Below are 12,292 nucleotides of genomic sequence, written 5' to 3'. Positions count from 1 at the left end.
ACACGGGTTCGTGCCCCGGTCCGGGAAGATCCCACATGCCGCGGAGCGGCTGGGCCCGTGAGCCATGGCCGCTGAGCCTGCGCGTCTGGAGCCTGTGCTTCGCAGCCGCAACAGTGAGAGCCCCGCGTACCGCAAAACAAAACAAAACAAAAACAAACCACCAGGCAGAGCAGCAGGATAAAGGGTGTTTGGAGAGGGGAGCTTTGTGCTGCCAACGCACTGGTGGGGGAGTGGATGACGGCCCTGGAGAGCAGGTTCTGCCAGGTGAATGACTTCTGCTGGCTCTGGATAGCAGGGGACAGCCCAGTGTCCTCCAAGCAGAGCAAGGCTCCTCCTCAGGGTGGGCGGAGCTTTCCAGGCCGTGGCCCTAGAACTGCTGATTCATTGGCGTGTGTCCAGCGTAAACACAGGGCAGGTTTGTTGGCCTGGATTTAACAAGGGGGACTGGGGTGAGCTAGAGACTCTCTGGGACATCAATGTAGGGACCCTTTAGGGCCTGGGAATAAAAGGAGAACAGAGGTCCACAAACACAAAGCTGTTTGAAAAAATAAGGATAATTGTCCAAACTCACTACTGTCAGGTAACCAACCGATAAGGACAGAGGGTCTTATAAACTGGTGTTTGATGGAAACGAGGTATGACAAGAAATCTAAAGGAGAAGTGAGCTGCATAGACAGAGCAGGCATGACTGAGGAGGGAATAGTTCATGACTTTATTCTTATATATTATTATTTATTGTTATATTTGTTATTATTATTCTGCTCTATGAGTGCTTTAACTTTCACAGAGGACATTCTTTAGGTCTTACACCCGAAAAATGGGTGAACGGCTCTGTTTCAGGCGCGGTGCTTTACCTGCCCCTCACCCACACTACTCCACTAACACTTAGCTCTCTTCTCTCACCCTCCCACCCCCTCAACAGAAATTGACCTGCATAAAAAAGGCACTCAGCTCTTCAGTGAGCTCAAAAACCCCTCGATGACTGCTTCACCTTAATGCACCAAAAGAAAAGAGAAATGATTCTGTTCTTTCTTTTCCCAGCCTGGCAGAAATGCACGAGAGGAATCTTCTCTAGGTCCCAGACCGCTATCTTCCTCTCCCCAGCCCCAAGCAGGACAGCAACGCTTCCTTGTTGCAGAACGATTGGTTTTTACAGAAGGTTCCCACCATCATCACTTGCCAGTTTTAAAGACCGTTCCATGAGCTCCATCGGCATTTTTAGCTTGCTGATGTCGTCTCTCGTTGGTTGGGACCAGAGCCCTGTGGGAGCAGGTGCCTGGGTGGGTCCTCTCCTGCCAGCCCTGTCTGGAGATGCTGATACAGGCCTGAGATGAGAACGTCAGCCTCCCTGTGGACGTATACCTCCTCTGCTCTCCCCCCACCCCAACCAGGGAAGTGGCTGCAGCTGTTGCTAAGCAACCAGTTTACTCTGTGCTCTCCTGGTCAGCAGATACAGAAGCAGCCCTGCAACTCCTGCTGGAGAGTTCCAGCTGGGAGCTACCCAAGGGCTGGACTTTAACTCTGCTGCTGACCCTCCCCTCTGCGCTGAGGGGCCCCTCTTCCCAGAGGTGTGGGTTTGCCTTTCGAGACTAGAGAAAATAACCTAGATCATTGACACGATCATAGATTCAGCTTAAATTAAACAGAATCTCAGCAGTTTAAAGTGATGTATACCTAAAGGTTATATCTCCATGAGTCCTTAAAACCCTTCAGAGGCAGTTGATGGTGTTACTTTGCATCAGAAAGCTCAGAAAAGTTTATTTATTCTCTAAGGTCAGGAAGGTGCCCTACACGTCTTTGCCCCCTAGCTGGTGGGACCTGTGAGCTTGGAGTATCAGCAGCCCCTGTATCCCTCACACCTCGCTGGACCTCTGTAAGGGCTTCTTCAGGCCAGATTCAGACTTTTTTTTCAGGTTCAGACTTCTATTGTAAATTGTGAACAGGTACTAAAGAGTATCTACAGCAAGCCAAGAACTATGCCAAGGGGAAACCAAAGTATTGACCAGTATAAGATGGCTCCTGCCTTTAAAGAACTTCTAACCGTAGCTTAGGGGAGAGAGTACATAGAATGTTCTAGAACAAAGGTTCCCAAACATTCTTCATTCATGGTGCTCTTAATGTCTCAGTAATTTTTTCATGGTGCTCCTAGGCCACAAGAAAGACCTGGCAATTCCATTTAGTAAGTCCAAATAATAAGATCCAAGTAGTATCCAATAGACATATATACTGTGTCTCAACAACATAACAGATACTTGAAAAAATAACACATACATGGAAGGAATAAAAATATTTGTATTGCATTCTTAAATGATCAGAATGAGATACACTGGGATATGTGTGCCCATTGGGCACCGCACAACTTCTCAAACCACAGAATCAGAGAGGACACACCGCCCTCATTTCCCGTCCTGCCTCGATTAGTTTACTTGCTTTTCATCACAGCAACTGCCGAAAACCGAGCTTCACAGAGAGGGCACGTTATCGAAAGGAGTGTAGTGCAAATCAGTATTGAAACTGTGAACTTTTCAGAGCGAGTATCTCCCGCAGCATCCGATAGACGTCGAGTACCACTATGTTTCCCTCAGAAATGAAAAATACACTGCAGTGCCCCTGCGAGTTCGGTATGGGGTCCCTGGATGCCTTGGGTGCCGAGACGTTCAGGCTGGGAACTGTGGTTCTAAAGCACAGAAACTAGTAGAGAACACAGTAGTAGGAAAATACAAGACCACGTAGAGGCTGGGCACCCCCCTCCCACTGCTTCCCCGGGAGGCCCTTACTAAGTGTTTGTGGGATGAGCGAATAATTACATGAAAATCCATGATTACAGCTGGGTTCCTCGGCAGTCATGTTTTACTGCCTGTCAAGTTGTATTTAGAATCACGATGTACTTTTCAAGGTGAGTCACGGGTACGCGGAGGGAACCAGAATATGTGGGTTTGAATCCCGGCTCTACCACTTCCTAGGATGTGAATTTGGGCATTGACTCTCGAGGGTTTGGCTTCATGATTCGTGAAATGGGGGTGACAGTGACTCTCCAGGGTGTTGGGAGGATCTGATGAGCGCAGCTGCGCTTTGCCGGGTGCTTTGTACCTAGTGCACTCGTCAGTCACTACATGGTAGTTGTTTCCATAACCCTTCCTCCTGGGGTGGACATTTAGACTTTCTGCGGTTGAGCACGACAGGCTTTTCTCAGGAGGAGGGGTTGATGAGTGGTGGGTGGGTGAGGGCTGTCGTGGAGGAGGAACGGGGACGAGCCACACCTGCCTGCTCTCCAGGGCCCTTAACGACACCCGCCCCACTGGGGAACAGAGCAAACCAAGCCTGGGTCTCTGTCCTTGTTCTCTGTTTCTGGCACACCTTTAGGGCTCTGCTGTGTCTAAGATATCTGGACATCTCCCCACAGTTCTGTGCAAGTCTGACGTGTGGCCGGGTGCTCACAAGCCCCAGGCCAGGCTTATTCCAGCGCTGTGCCCACGTAGAGCCCTCCTCTGGGAGTCAGAGCCCCTTCCGTGCAGGAGCTCCTCCGGATGTATAAAGAGCCGTTATCACCTGTATGCCTGTATCCCGCCTCCTTCAGGGCCTCACAGGAGCACTGTGTGGAAGAGAAAGCATTAAGACTTGACTCAGCCCGTCTCCTCATCTGCACAATGGGGCTGCTTCCCCGCCGACATCACCAGGCAGCTCACGAGCTTTCTCACTTTTCAGGCTTTCAGCTAGCATTGCTCAGGCAAACACAGACCCAGGTACGCCCAGTTTTCTGGGAGCTCCTGCCAGCTAGGTTTTGGCCTTTACAAAGAACCTGCATTGTTTGCAAATTGTTGCCCAAAGAAAACAACAGCAACAAAAGCGCCAAAGCGCTATGACTCACCCTAGCCAGCACCTGGGCCCTTCAGCCACGGTTGGCTAAATTTGCTGAATCTTCATCTGCTCAGTGCAGGGGATTGTCATCTGGTCCAGAGAGGAAAAACTGAACACTGTCTCTTTAAGAGAAAAGGTTGGTGGAGGGAGGATGTAGCTGGCTTCTGCGCTGCTGCTCGGGGAGGATGACGGATCTCTGTGTTCAGTTAGGGGCTTTGTAACGTCCCCCTGCCAACCCCGCCCTCCCCGAGTCTTGCCCATTTCTGAGGTTCTGAGTTCTGTGGACAGGGCCCTCGTCCTGGTGATGACGGTAGCACAGATCCGTGCAGATGTCGGCTGCAGCAAGGGTGAGGGGTGGTTCTCAGAAAAGGGATTCCAGTCTGCAGCCTCGGGCACTAGCTGAGCTTCAGTTATTTACAGGAACAGCTGATAAGGTGCTCGGCCAAATGTCTCATGCTGCCTTTGCCCTTCCGCCTGCCCGGCCTCGCCTCCCAGGCCACCCCACATAGCCAGCGATGCCAACGGAAGTCCCTGCCGGGGTGTGCCCCGTGTCAAGTGACTCAGCACCCCGGCCGGTGCATCTAGCATCCAGCCCGGGGATTCCAGGCAGAGCACGCTGCAGCAGATTTGTTCTTTCGGGGGACTTTTTTGCTACTGCATCTCAGCAGTAACTTCATTCTTGCAATAGGCTTATTCCTTCCGGCAGACGTTCCTCAAAACTATTCATTTCGTATTCTCAGCAGTCCCGTCAAGCTGGCGGGGCCAGGTATCAGCCCCATTTCACAGATGGCTTTTGCACATCGCATCAGTGGCAAAGCCAGACTTAGAACCCATTTCGATTTCAAGTCTTGGTACCTTGACCACTGCCAGAACCACACACCACCACGCCCACCCCTTGCTGCGATGCACTTACCTCCCTGCCCCTGATCTCTTTTGAATTTTTGTCTCTCTCAGAGCTGACATGAGCTGTTTTTATCTGGATGTGTTATTGAATTCAGCAGACATTCATGAGCACTTTTCATGTGTCGGGACAGTACCTGTTGTCATTTCATCCTCAAGGCAGCCTTTTGAAGAAGCCGTTATTCTTCCGATTTTATGATAAGGGAACTGAGCTCCCTCAACATCAAATGGCTTGGGTCACACAGTTCCAAAGGCCAGAATCAGAACTTCAATCCACGTCCCCCCGACCCCCACTCCGCTTCCCTTTCCAATAAATCACGCCGGATCTTGGGCTGCTTTATTTATGTGTCCTCAGTGGTTCCTCTGTCCCCAAATCAATCTTTTCAGAAAGGCGTCCAGAAAGCTTGTAAACCTGTTGTACTAGAGAAGCATTTTAACTGCCGACAACAGAAATGGCCCGGCCGATTTTAGCAGAATGGAATTTTTCGAAAGGATATTAATTCGTCACAGAAATGTTCGGCCGCCTGGGGAAGCAGGCTTGGAAAACAAGAAGAACAAAGAAAGGGTTGGCAGCTGGAATCGGTCCAGATCACACAGAGAAACCCAGCCAGTGTGGACGGGGACGCTGTTGCTTGCGATGATGCTGGCCCTGGGCCGCAGGTGCCCTCTTTGGCATCACTGCCACCGCAGCCCTTGGAGACCAATGTTGCTATCCCCACTGCCAGCCTTTCTGCTTCCTCGGGTTCCAGGCCCAGGCAGTGTCCCTGGCTGGCCAAACCCAGGTGTGCCTTCACTGCAAAGGCTGCTGGGAAAGCAACCCCTGGCTTGGCTTCCATAATGGGAAGAAGCTCTGCTTCCCACCAAGATGCCCACACGGGAAATTCCCACGTGGAGCAGGGAGATGCGGGTGCTGGGCAGCCCCTGAACATTACAAATCTCCAGCACCCCCACCCCCCGCCCAGACATACACAAACACCGAGTTAATTCTAGGTTACTTCTCTGTTTCTCATCATCACCACCTTCCCACCACTCCCTCCCCTCCCCTCGTCACAGGTTTGCTCTAACACGTGGAGGTGCTGTAGGTGAAGGTGCTCTGGGAAGTGGTTTGTTAACGATTATCCCGACCTGATATTCCACAGCCCTGGATCCGGTTTGCCTCCTGGCTGTGGGAAGGGTTCCTTACTGTTGTCTGGTCACATCGGCAGAAACGTTGCACTTCTGTTCCCTTTGCTTCTGGATGGGGGCAAGATCCCTCGTTTCTACGTGAGGAAGCTTAGAGCATCAGGCTGCTTTCTGGCCACACCGAGGTACTTATTCCCCCAAGGGTCATGGTGGGGTAGGAGTGTGGCCCCGCCGTCGTTTTCCTGCTACCACACTGTTTCTTAGGGGTGAAGTGTGGGGCAAGAGCATTGCTACCTAGTTCCTTCTGCCAAGGTAGCAGGTGCCTGCGTGCAGAAGGCCAGACCCTTAAGGGCTTCCTTTAGTCAATGTGGGAACGCAGTCACCACCATGTTTCCACGGCCACTCTCCTTCCTGATGATAATCTTTCAGTTGCTCTGGCCAGTTCACTGCCACAGGTGTAGAGCAACGACGTCGACCTGTCAAGGACAGCAGTGGCTGTGGTTCTCCCATGTGGAGCTCCAGCCCTTCTTGGTTTTCAGCTCTTCCTCCTCCAAGCAGTAACCGGCCTCCGCCCTCCCTCCGTCACCTTCCTGAATCACTTCTCAGCTCAGTGCTGGGGTCCAGCAGGGCCCAAAGGGTTTGGGCTTCTTTTATTAACCCGCCTGGTGCTCTGAGGCTCAGTCAGCTAACGCTACTCCCACCCTCCCACCGGTAGAAACTCCCTACACGGAAAATGGAAAACATAGAGCTCTGGGATCACAGAACTGAATCTGCAGCTGGACCTGTGTATGTCTGTGATCTTGGGCAATCGTGGTCTCTCTCGGCCTCCATTCGCTCTTCTGGACAAATGGGGATAACGATGCCTGTATGATGCTTAACTGAACCAACGGGAAGCCCGGGCACCTGGTGGGCTCATAACAATTTCAGCTCCCCTTCCCTTCCTTGTGTTCATTCTAGCGCCCAGAGGCCAAGTCTGCCACCTTCCTGGCCCTGTTCCTATTACCACTGCCTACAGGGAGCCCCGAATTGAGGACACAATCTCCGTGGTGATGAGGAGACTAATAATAGGTTTTAAAAAGCCTAGAGTACCTCATCGAGTCCTGCTTGATGGAGTAAAAACTACTGCAAGAACATAGAAGCAAAGGGAGGTCTGGAAGGGATGTTGACACGTGTCTGAAGCGCTTTACTTGGGAGAATACTCGAGAATCTTCCTCTTGGCAGAGTTTTCTAGGGCTCACAGGCAAATGAAGGGACTGGGCTGGAGTAATTTTAAGATGACCTTCGCCCCCTGCTGTCACTCCTGTGATTAGTTGTGGCCAAAGGGAGATGATCTGGGTGGACCTAATCTAATCACAGGAGCCCTTTAAGGACAGAGTTCTCTCTAGCTGCTGGCCAAGGGGCAAGTCAGAGAGATTCCAAGCGTGGAAAGGACTGCCTTCCCCATGATGCTGATACTGTCCCGAAGGTGGTGCCACTCCCGAGAGATGCAAGTGCTTCTAGAGGCTGCACAGCCAGCACGGAAAGCAGCAGGGGACCTCAGGCCTGCAGCCCTAAGGAACTGAATTCTGCAGACAACCTTATGAGCTGGGAAGCACATTCTTTCCGGCGGGAGCCTTGTGAAACCCTGAGCAGAGATCCAGCTGTGCCCGCCTGGATTTCTGATCCAGAAAAGTGGAAGATAATGGGTGTTGTGTTAAGCTGCCACATTCGTGGTAGTTTGTTAGGGTAGCAGTAGAAAACTGATATAGTCAAGCAATAGGGATTGGTGGGGACTGTGGTCTACAGAGGGCACTATTCAGCTCCAGCTGATTCTTGTTGTGTGGGAGGCTCTGGAGGAAGAAACCCAATACTTCTGCATTTTTCTATTTTTTATAAGAAGCTAGACTGTGTGAAATATAGTGATTAAAAAAAACCACAAAACACCTGCTTGGTGAATATACCTAAGGTCCCTTCACTAAAGCATAACCCCTCTTGAATGGAAAGAGTTTCCTACTTTTTTTTTTTTTTTTGAGAAGTTGCCTAGTTTTAAGTCTTGTCTTACATTCATATTAGATGTACAGTGAGGAGAGTGCTTCCCTGAAGTGTGTTAACGTGCCATTGACAGGGACTGAGGTTTTGTCGGGGCCTCCGGGGAGGCTCTGGGAGCTACCACGAGTCTCCCACCCTTTGGGGTGTGTGATGAGCATTCCCACTATAAATAGGAAAAGGAAGTACAGATTCCTTTATTTCTCTGTAGCCACCCCGATCCCCATTCTAAGCTCCATCTTTAGGGGGTAGGTAGGAAACGGAGTCATCGTGCAATCTGGTCATCTCACCAACGCCATCGCTTACATTTTCTTGTAAGCAGCTCGGTCTCTTTTTGATGAGTCTGGTGGCCCAGTTGTTCAGGACTCTACCCTTTGCCCACCTCTGCTGCAGAAGGTGGCGGCTTCTATGGGGGAAAGTGAGGCTTGAGTGACTGGTTGTGTTCCCTGGATCCAGGTGGTGCCTCTGACTCTGGCTTGTCCAGGTGTGCGGTGGCAGTGCAGGCCACTCCCCAGAATAACTGAGGTGCGGTAGGTGTCATCTGGCCATTGGGGCCCAACAAAGAGGGACTGGTGGTCCTGGCCATTTTCCTCTGTCCCGTCCCGATCATTGCAGCCACTGCAGCCAGCCCCAGACCTCTGTCCTCCAAGGCGCCCTCCCACCACCTCCCTGCCCCTCTCGACACCTGGCTCTGTGTGGGCCACCTCTAGGCACGGAGGTTGGGAAGCTGGCTTCCACATACCCACTGCTGTTTCTAAACCTCTCCTCTTGGTTTCCCTGGGCTAGACGTGGCGAGCTTTTCTCTTCTCTCCTGGGGATGCCTAGGCTGGAAGGAGCTGGTTAGAAACTTCCCAGCATTATATCCTCAACCTCAACCTGTATGAGCCGTAGCGGTGGAGATGTGTGTGATCGACCGATAAGGAAACCGCAAATGAAGAGTGTTTCAGGAGTGCCGTCCCTGTTATGGGTGTTACAGGCTCAATGATTAGATGATACTACTATACATGAAACCATCTGAGAAAATCTAGCCCCCGACAGGGATTCCTGTGCAAAAGGAGGGCTCTGATGACAGGCCCGAGTAGCGGAGGAAAGTCCATAAAAAGGGTTGGTGGGATGGGGGCCGGCCTTTAAGGGCAGGTTGTATACAGAAAAGCACTTGAACATCTCAGTCAGTTCAAGATCAGGTCCTGTCCATGTTAGCCGTGCTGACTTCCTTTGTTTGGCTGTCCCCCCTCTTTCAGAGCCCACGGAGGGCATCCTTGACAAAAGGGACTGAATATGGGTCACGCTGACCCATTTCCATCTCAGGTTTGAAATTAGAAGTTGCTGTGGGACTGCGGGCGGTCGTTCAGCTGAGCGTTGGGCACAGCTGCCCACCACTGGCCCGGTTTCTGGTGCTCACCCCAGCCCATTACACCACCTCCTGGGAGCCCTCCTGTGGTGCCGTGGGCATTGCACATGTGTGCATTGACATGTGGGGCTGGCCAGAATGGGAGCATGTGTCTGGGTTCAAATCCCAGCTGTCCTGGTCATTGAGTTTTGTGGCACCGTGGGCAAATAGCTTCCCCTCTCAGAGGCTCGGTTTCCGTGTCTGTGAGATGGGGACAGGGTTAGTACCTGCCTTGCGGGGTTGTGTACACACACAAAAATGGAAGGGAATGTAAGATATGCAGCCTCTTCTGGCACAGAGTTGGTGCTCCGTGGGCGGTGGTGATTGCTATTTTAAATTATGTCAGGATTATAGTGAACACATCAGATTAGGGCTGTGAGTCACGAAGTTGTTTGTCAGGAACTGTCATGGGGATTGAAGACGAGGGATTTAATCTCTCCAAAGGGGCTCTTCTCCCAACTTACATGGAAGAAGGGCCAGAGGGCAGACAGCAGGGCTGAGACAGGTCATTTCTGCTGATGCTTTTCTCAGCTGAAAGAAAACACGTGTGTGTGTGTTGGGGCCAGAGGGGCAGGGAGCAGGGGAAGGAGATAACAGGGGTGGGATGGGAAGAAAGGAAGGAAGGGACCGAGCTGGACTGAGTGGAGTGTTACAGTGAGGGGGTGAAACTGACCACATGTCCCATGTCTCCGGGAGCAGAGAAGGAACGATCACAAAGAGCCCTGTCTGTTCAGATACTTAGTTCTGTTGAAACCAGAGGTCTATCTTGGCCTTTTAAATGTTTTTTTTCTTCACTCTTAACTGTAGTTCTGCTTCATTTCCTTTGAATTAGAGACACTTTTAAGACTCTAATGATCTTCTTCCTCAGAAAATGAACATCAGGTTTCACACAATTTTTTTTTAAATAGTCCAATTTTAGTGGTTTCTCAGACCCAGGTTAAACACCCTTGTTTTATTTTATTTTATTTTTTGAACAGTGCAAATCTTTTTGCATTCAAATTGCATTTCAAATAAAGGATTTTTTTTTTTAAAACACCCTTGTTTTAGACCATTTTCTAAATGGGACCCAAAGCTTCTGAATGAAGAGGTGAACTCTTACACGTGCTTCAGAACCCTGCCCAAATGTCACCTCTTCAGCAGAGCTCCCTACCACACCCAAGTCAGTTGGGCAGCCCCTCCTTTGTGCTCTCATCGTTTATCCTTCTATTAGATCCTATATCTATTAGATCCCATAATCACTCATTTCCTGGTTGGTTTCTTCTACTAAACTGTGGGCTCCTTTTCATCTTTCTTACTCATTTATTGGGTCCCAGTGCCTAGCACAGAAATGTTGCAGGAATGGAATATAAAGGAAGATAATGCGTTCCCTGCTTGAAATGCAGGGAAAGCCCTTTCTGCCTTGGGTGAATGGGGTGGGGGTGGGGAACTAGGAAGCTGTATCTGATGGGACTTCTTGTGGGGCTCGGCCAACCCGCCGGGACAGCGCAAGCCAGCCTCTGGGACCAGCATCCGTTTTGGCTTTCAGAAGATAAGAGGCTGTCAACACAAGTGGAATGATCAGCACAAGTGGAATGATCGGGAAGAACTGGTGGGAAAGTAGCGTTGACCTCCTAGATCACCACTGTCGATTAGATAAGGGAGTGTGTAATTGGGATTGTGCCGGCAGGGAGGGATGCTTTGAAGTTCCAGGCTGATTATGCTAAAGAATGACTCTGGGTGGCTGGGTGGCATCCATATTTCCAGGTACCACCTACCTGATCAAGGGCAGGAGAGGACGGCAGCTCTTTGGGACAGCAGAGAGCATGTGTCTTTCCCCGGAGGTGTCAGTGGGAAGCCCCTTGCCCTGCTCCTGGGGTCCCTGGGTTGGAGTATCAGCCCTCCTAAAAGCTCCAGTCTCTGGAGAGAGAGATGGGTGGGTCCTCAGCCACAGCTTGGAGACCCTGAGCTTGGAGGGCGTGAGGGGCACAGCTGCCTGAAAGCGACTGTGGGGTCTGTTGGTTGGAAACTCCTTCCCTGTGGCACTGAGTCCTCGGAGGGCCGTAGATATTTGGACTCGAGAGCACACACTCAGCAGGCTCTGGAGGAAACATGTTCTCCATCTCCCTACGAGGGAATCTCAGGAGGGCAGTAAAACTCCTTCTGAAATGATTTCATGGAAAAACTCCTGACAAAGAACAGGCATACTGCCTTGCACATGACACTTTCACCTTCCAGAAATTTCCCACGATCTCATTTTCTCCCCCACTTCAGCTCCGTGACATAGGTGAGAAGGCATTAACCCCACCATCCTCCGGACAGAGAACTCTCACTTTATTTGCTGACAAGGGCTTCTTGTCTTGATAAAGTAAGTTCGTTCCAGCCCAGAGGCTCCCCAAAGACCCAACTTACATTCTTTGTTCTCACGCAAACGGGCAGACGGTGTGCATGGAGGTGGGTTAGGAAGACTCCCCAGGACATGCAGACCAGTCTCCACACGTCCTCTGCCACCCACCAGAGTCACGTTGTACCCCCTTGACAAACGCAGCAAGGTCCCAAGACAGCCATTTCTGGTGCAGCCACGGGCCCCTGGATGGAGCCGGCTGAGCGTGGGGCGGTGGCGTCCCCGGAGGGAGCGGCAGGGTGACCACCGGCCGCCGTAGCCCAGAGAACCGAGAAAGCTCCCGCTGTTCTTCTGCACCCCTGTGGGAGCCAGTGGGCTTTGCTGACGCCGTCCAGCTGCTCGGGAAATGGTTGGGGTTCGGCAGAGCCTCCAGCTTTCCCTCGGGCGCTCGGGATTTCCCCCCGGTCCATTTCGCACTGCCTGTGGATTTGGAGTGAAATCAGGTCCGTATGTTTCAAGTCCCTTTGCTTGATTCTCTGCCGTACGATTTTCGCTGAAGTTTTGGATCTCTTGCCTTAGAAGGAAGACACATCTTGCCACAAGACGATGTGAGCCCCCAACCTAAAGGGAGTGTGTGTGTGTGTGTGTGTGTGTGTGTGTGTGTGTGTGTGTGTGTG

At 51.3% G+C, this 12,292-nt stretch overlaps 2 protein-coding genes and 1 long non-coding RNA gene across 4 annotated transcripts in view; 2 read left to right on the top strand and 1 right to left on the bottom strand.

The window, feature by feature from the left end:
- TBC1D7 (TBC1 domain family member 7) overlaps positions 1-12,292 on the top strand; it is a 162,369-nt gene that overhangs the window by 76,636 nt on the left and 73,441 nt on the right. The gene's annotated exons all lie outside the window — the stretch shown is intronic.
- GFOD1 (Gfo/Idh/MocA-like oxidoreductase domain containing 1) overlaps positions 1-12,292 on the top strand; it is a 101,379-nt gene that overhangs the window by 77,601 nt on the left and 11,486 nt on the right. The gene's annotated exons all lie outside the window — the stretch shown is intronic.
- On the bottom strand, positions 2,275-5,799 carry LOC113631754 (uncharacterized). The gene is made up of 2 exons (XR_003437550.1): positions 3,869-5,799; positions 2,275-2,691 (listed from the first exon to the last, which is right to left on the bottom strand). It is a non-coding gene; the product is annotated as an uncharacterized LOC113631754 (long non-coding RNA).

Source organism: Aethalodelphis obliquidens, unplaced genomic scaffold (assembly GCF_003676395.1).
Source record: "Aethalodelphis obliquidens isolate GAN/ISIS:26980383/991018 unplaced genomic scaffold, ASM367639v1 scaffold34, whole genome shotgun sequence".
Taxonomy (NCBI): domain Eukaryota; kingdom Metazoa; phylum Chordata; class Mammalia; order Artiodactyla; family Delphinidae; genus Aethalodelphis; species Aethalodelphis obliquidens.
Note: the sequence above shows the minus strand (reverse complement) of the source record. Positions and strands in the feature narration are given on the sequence as shown.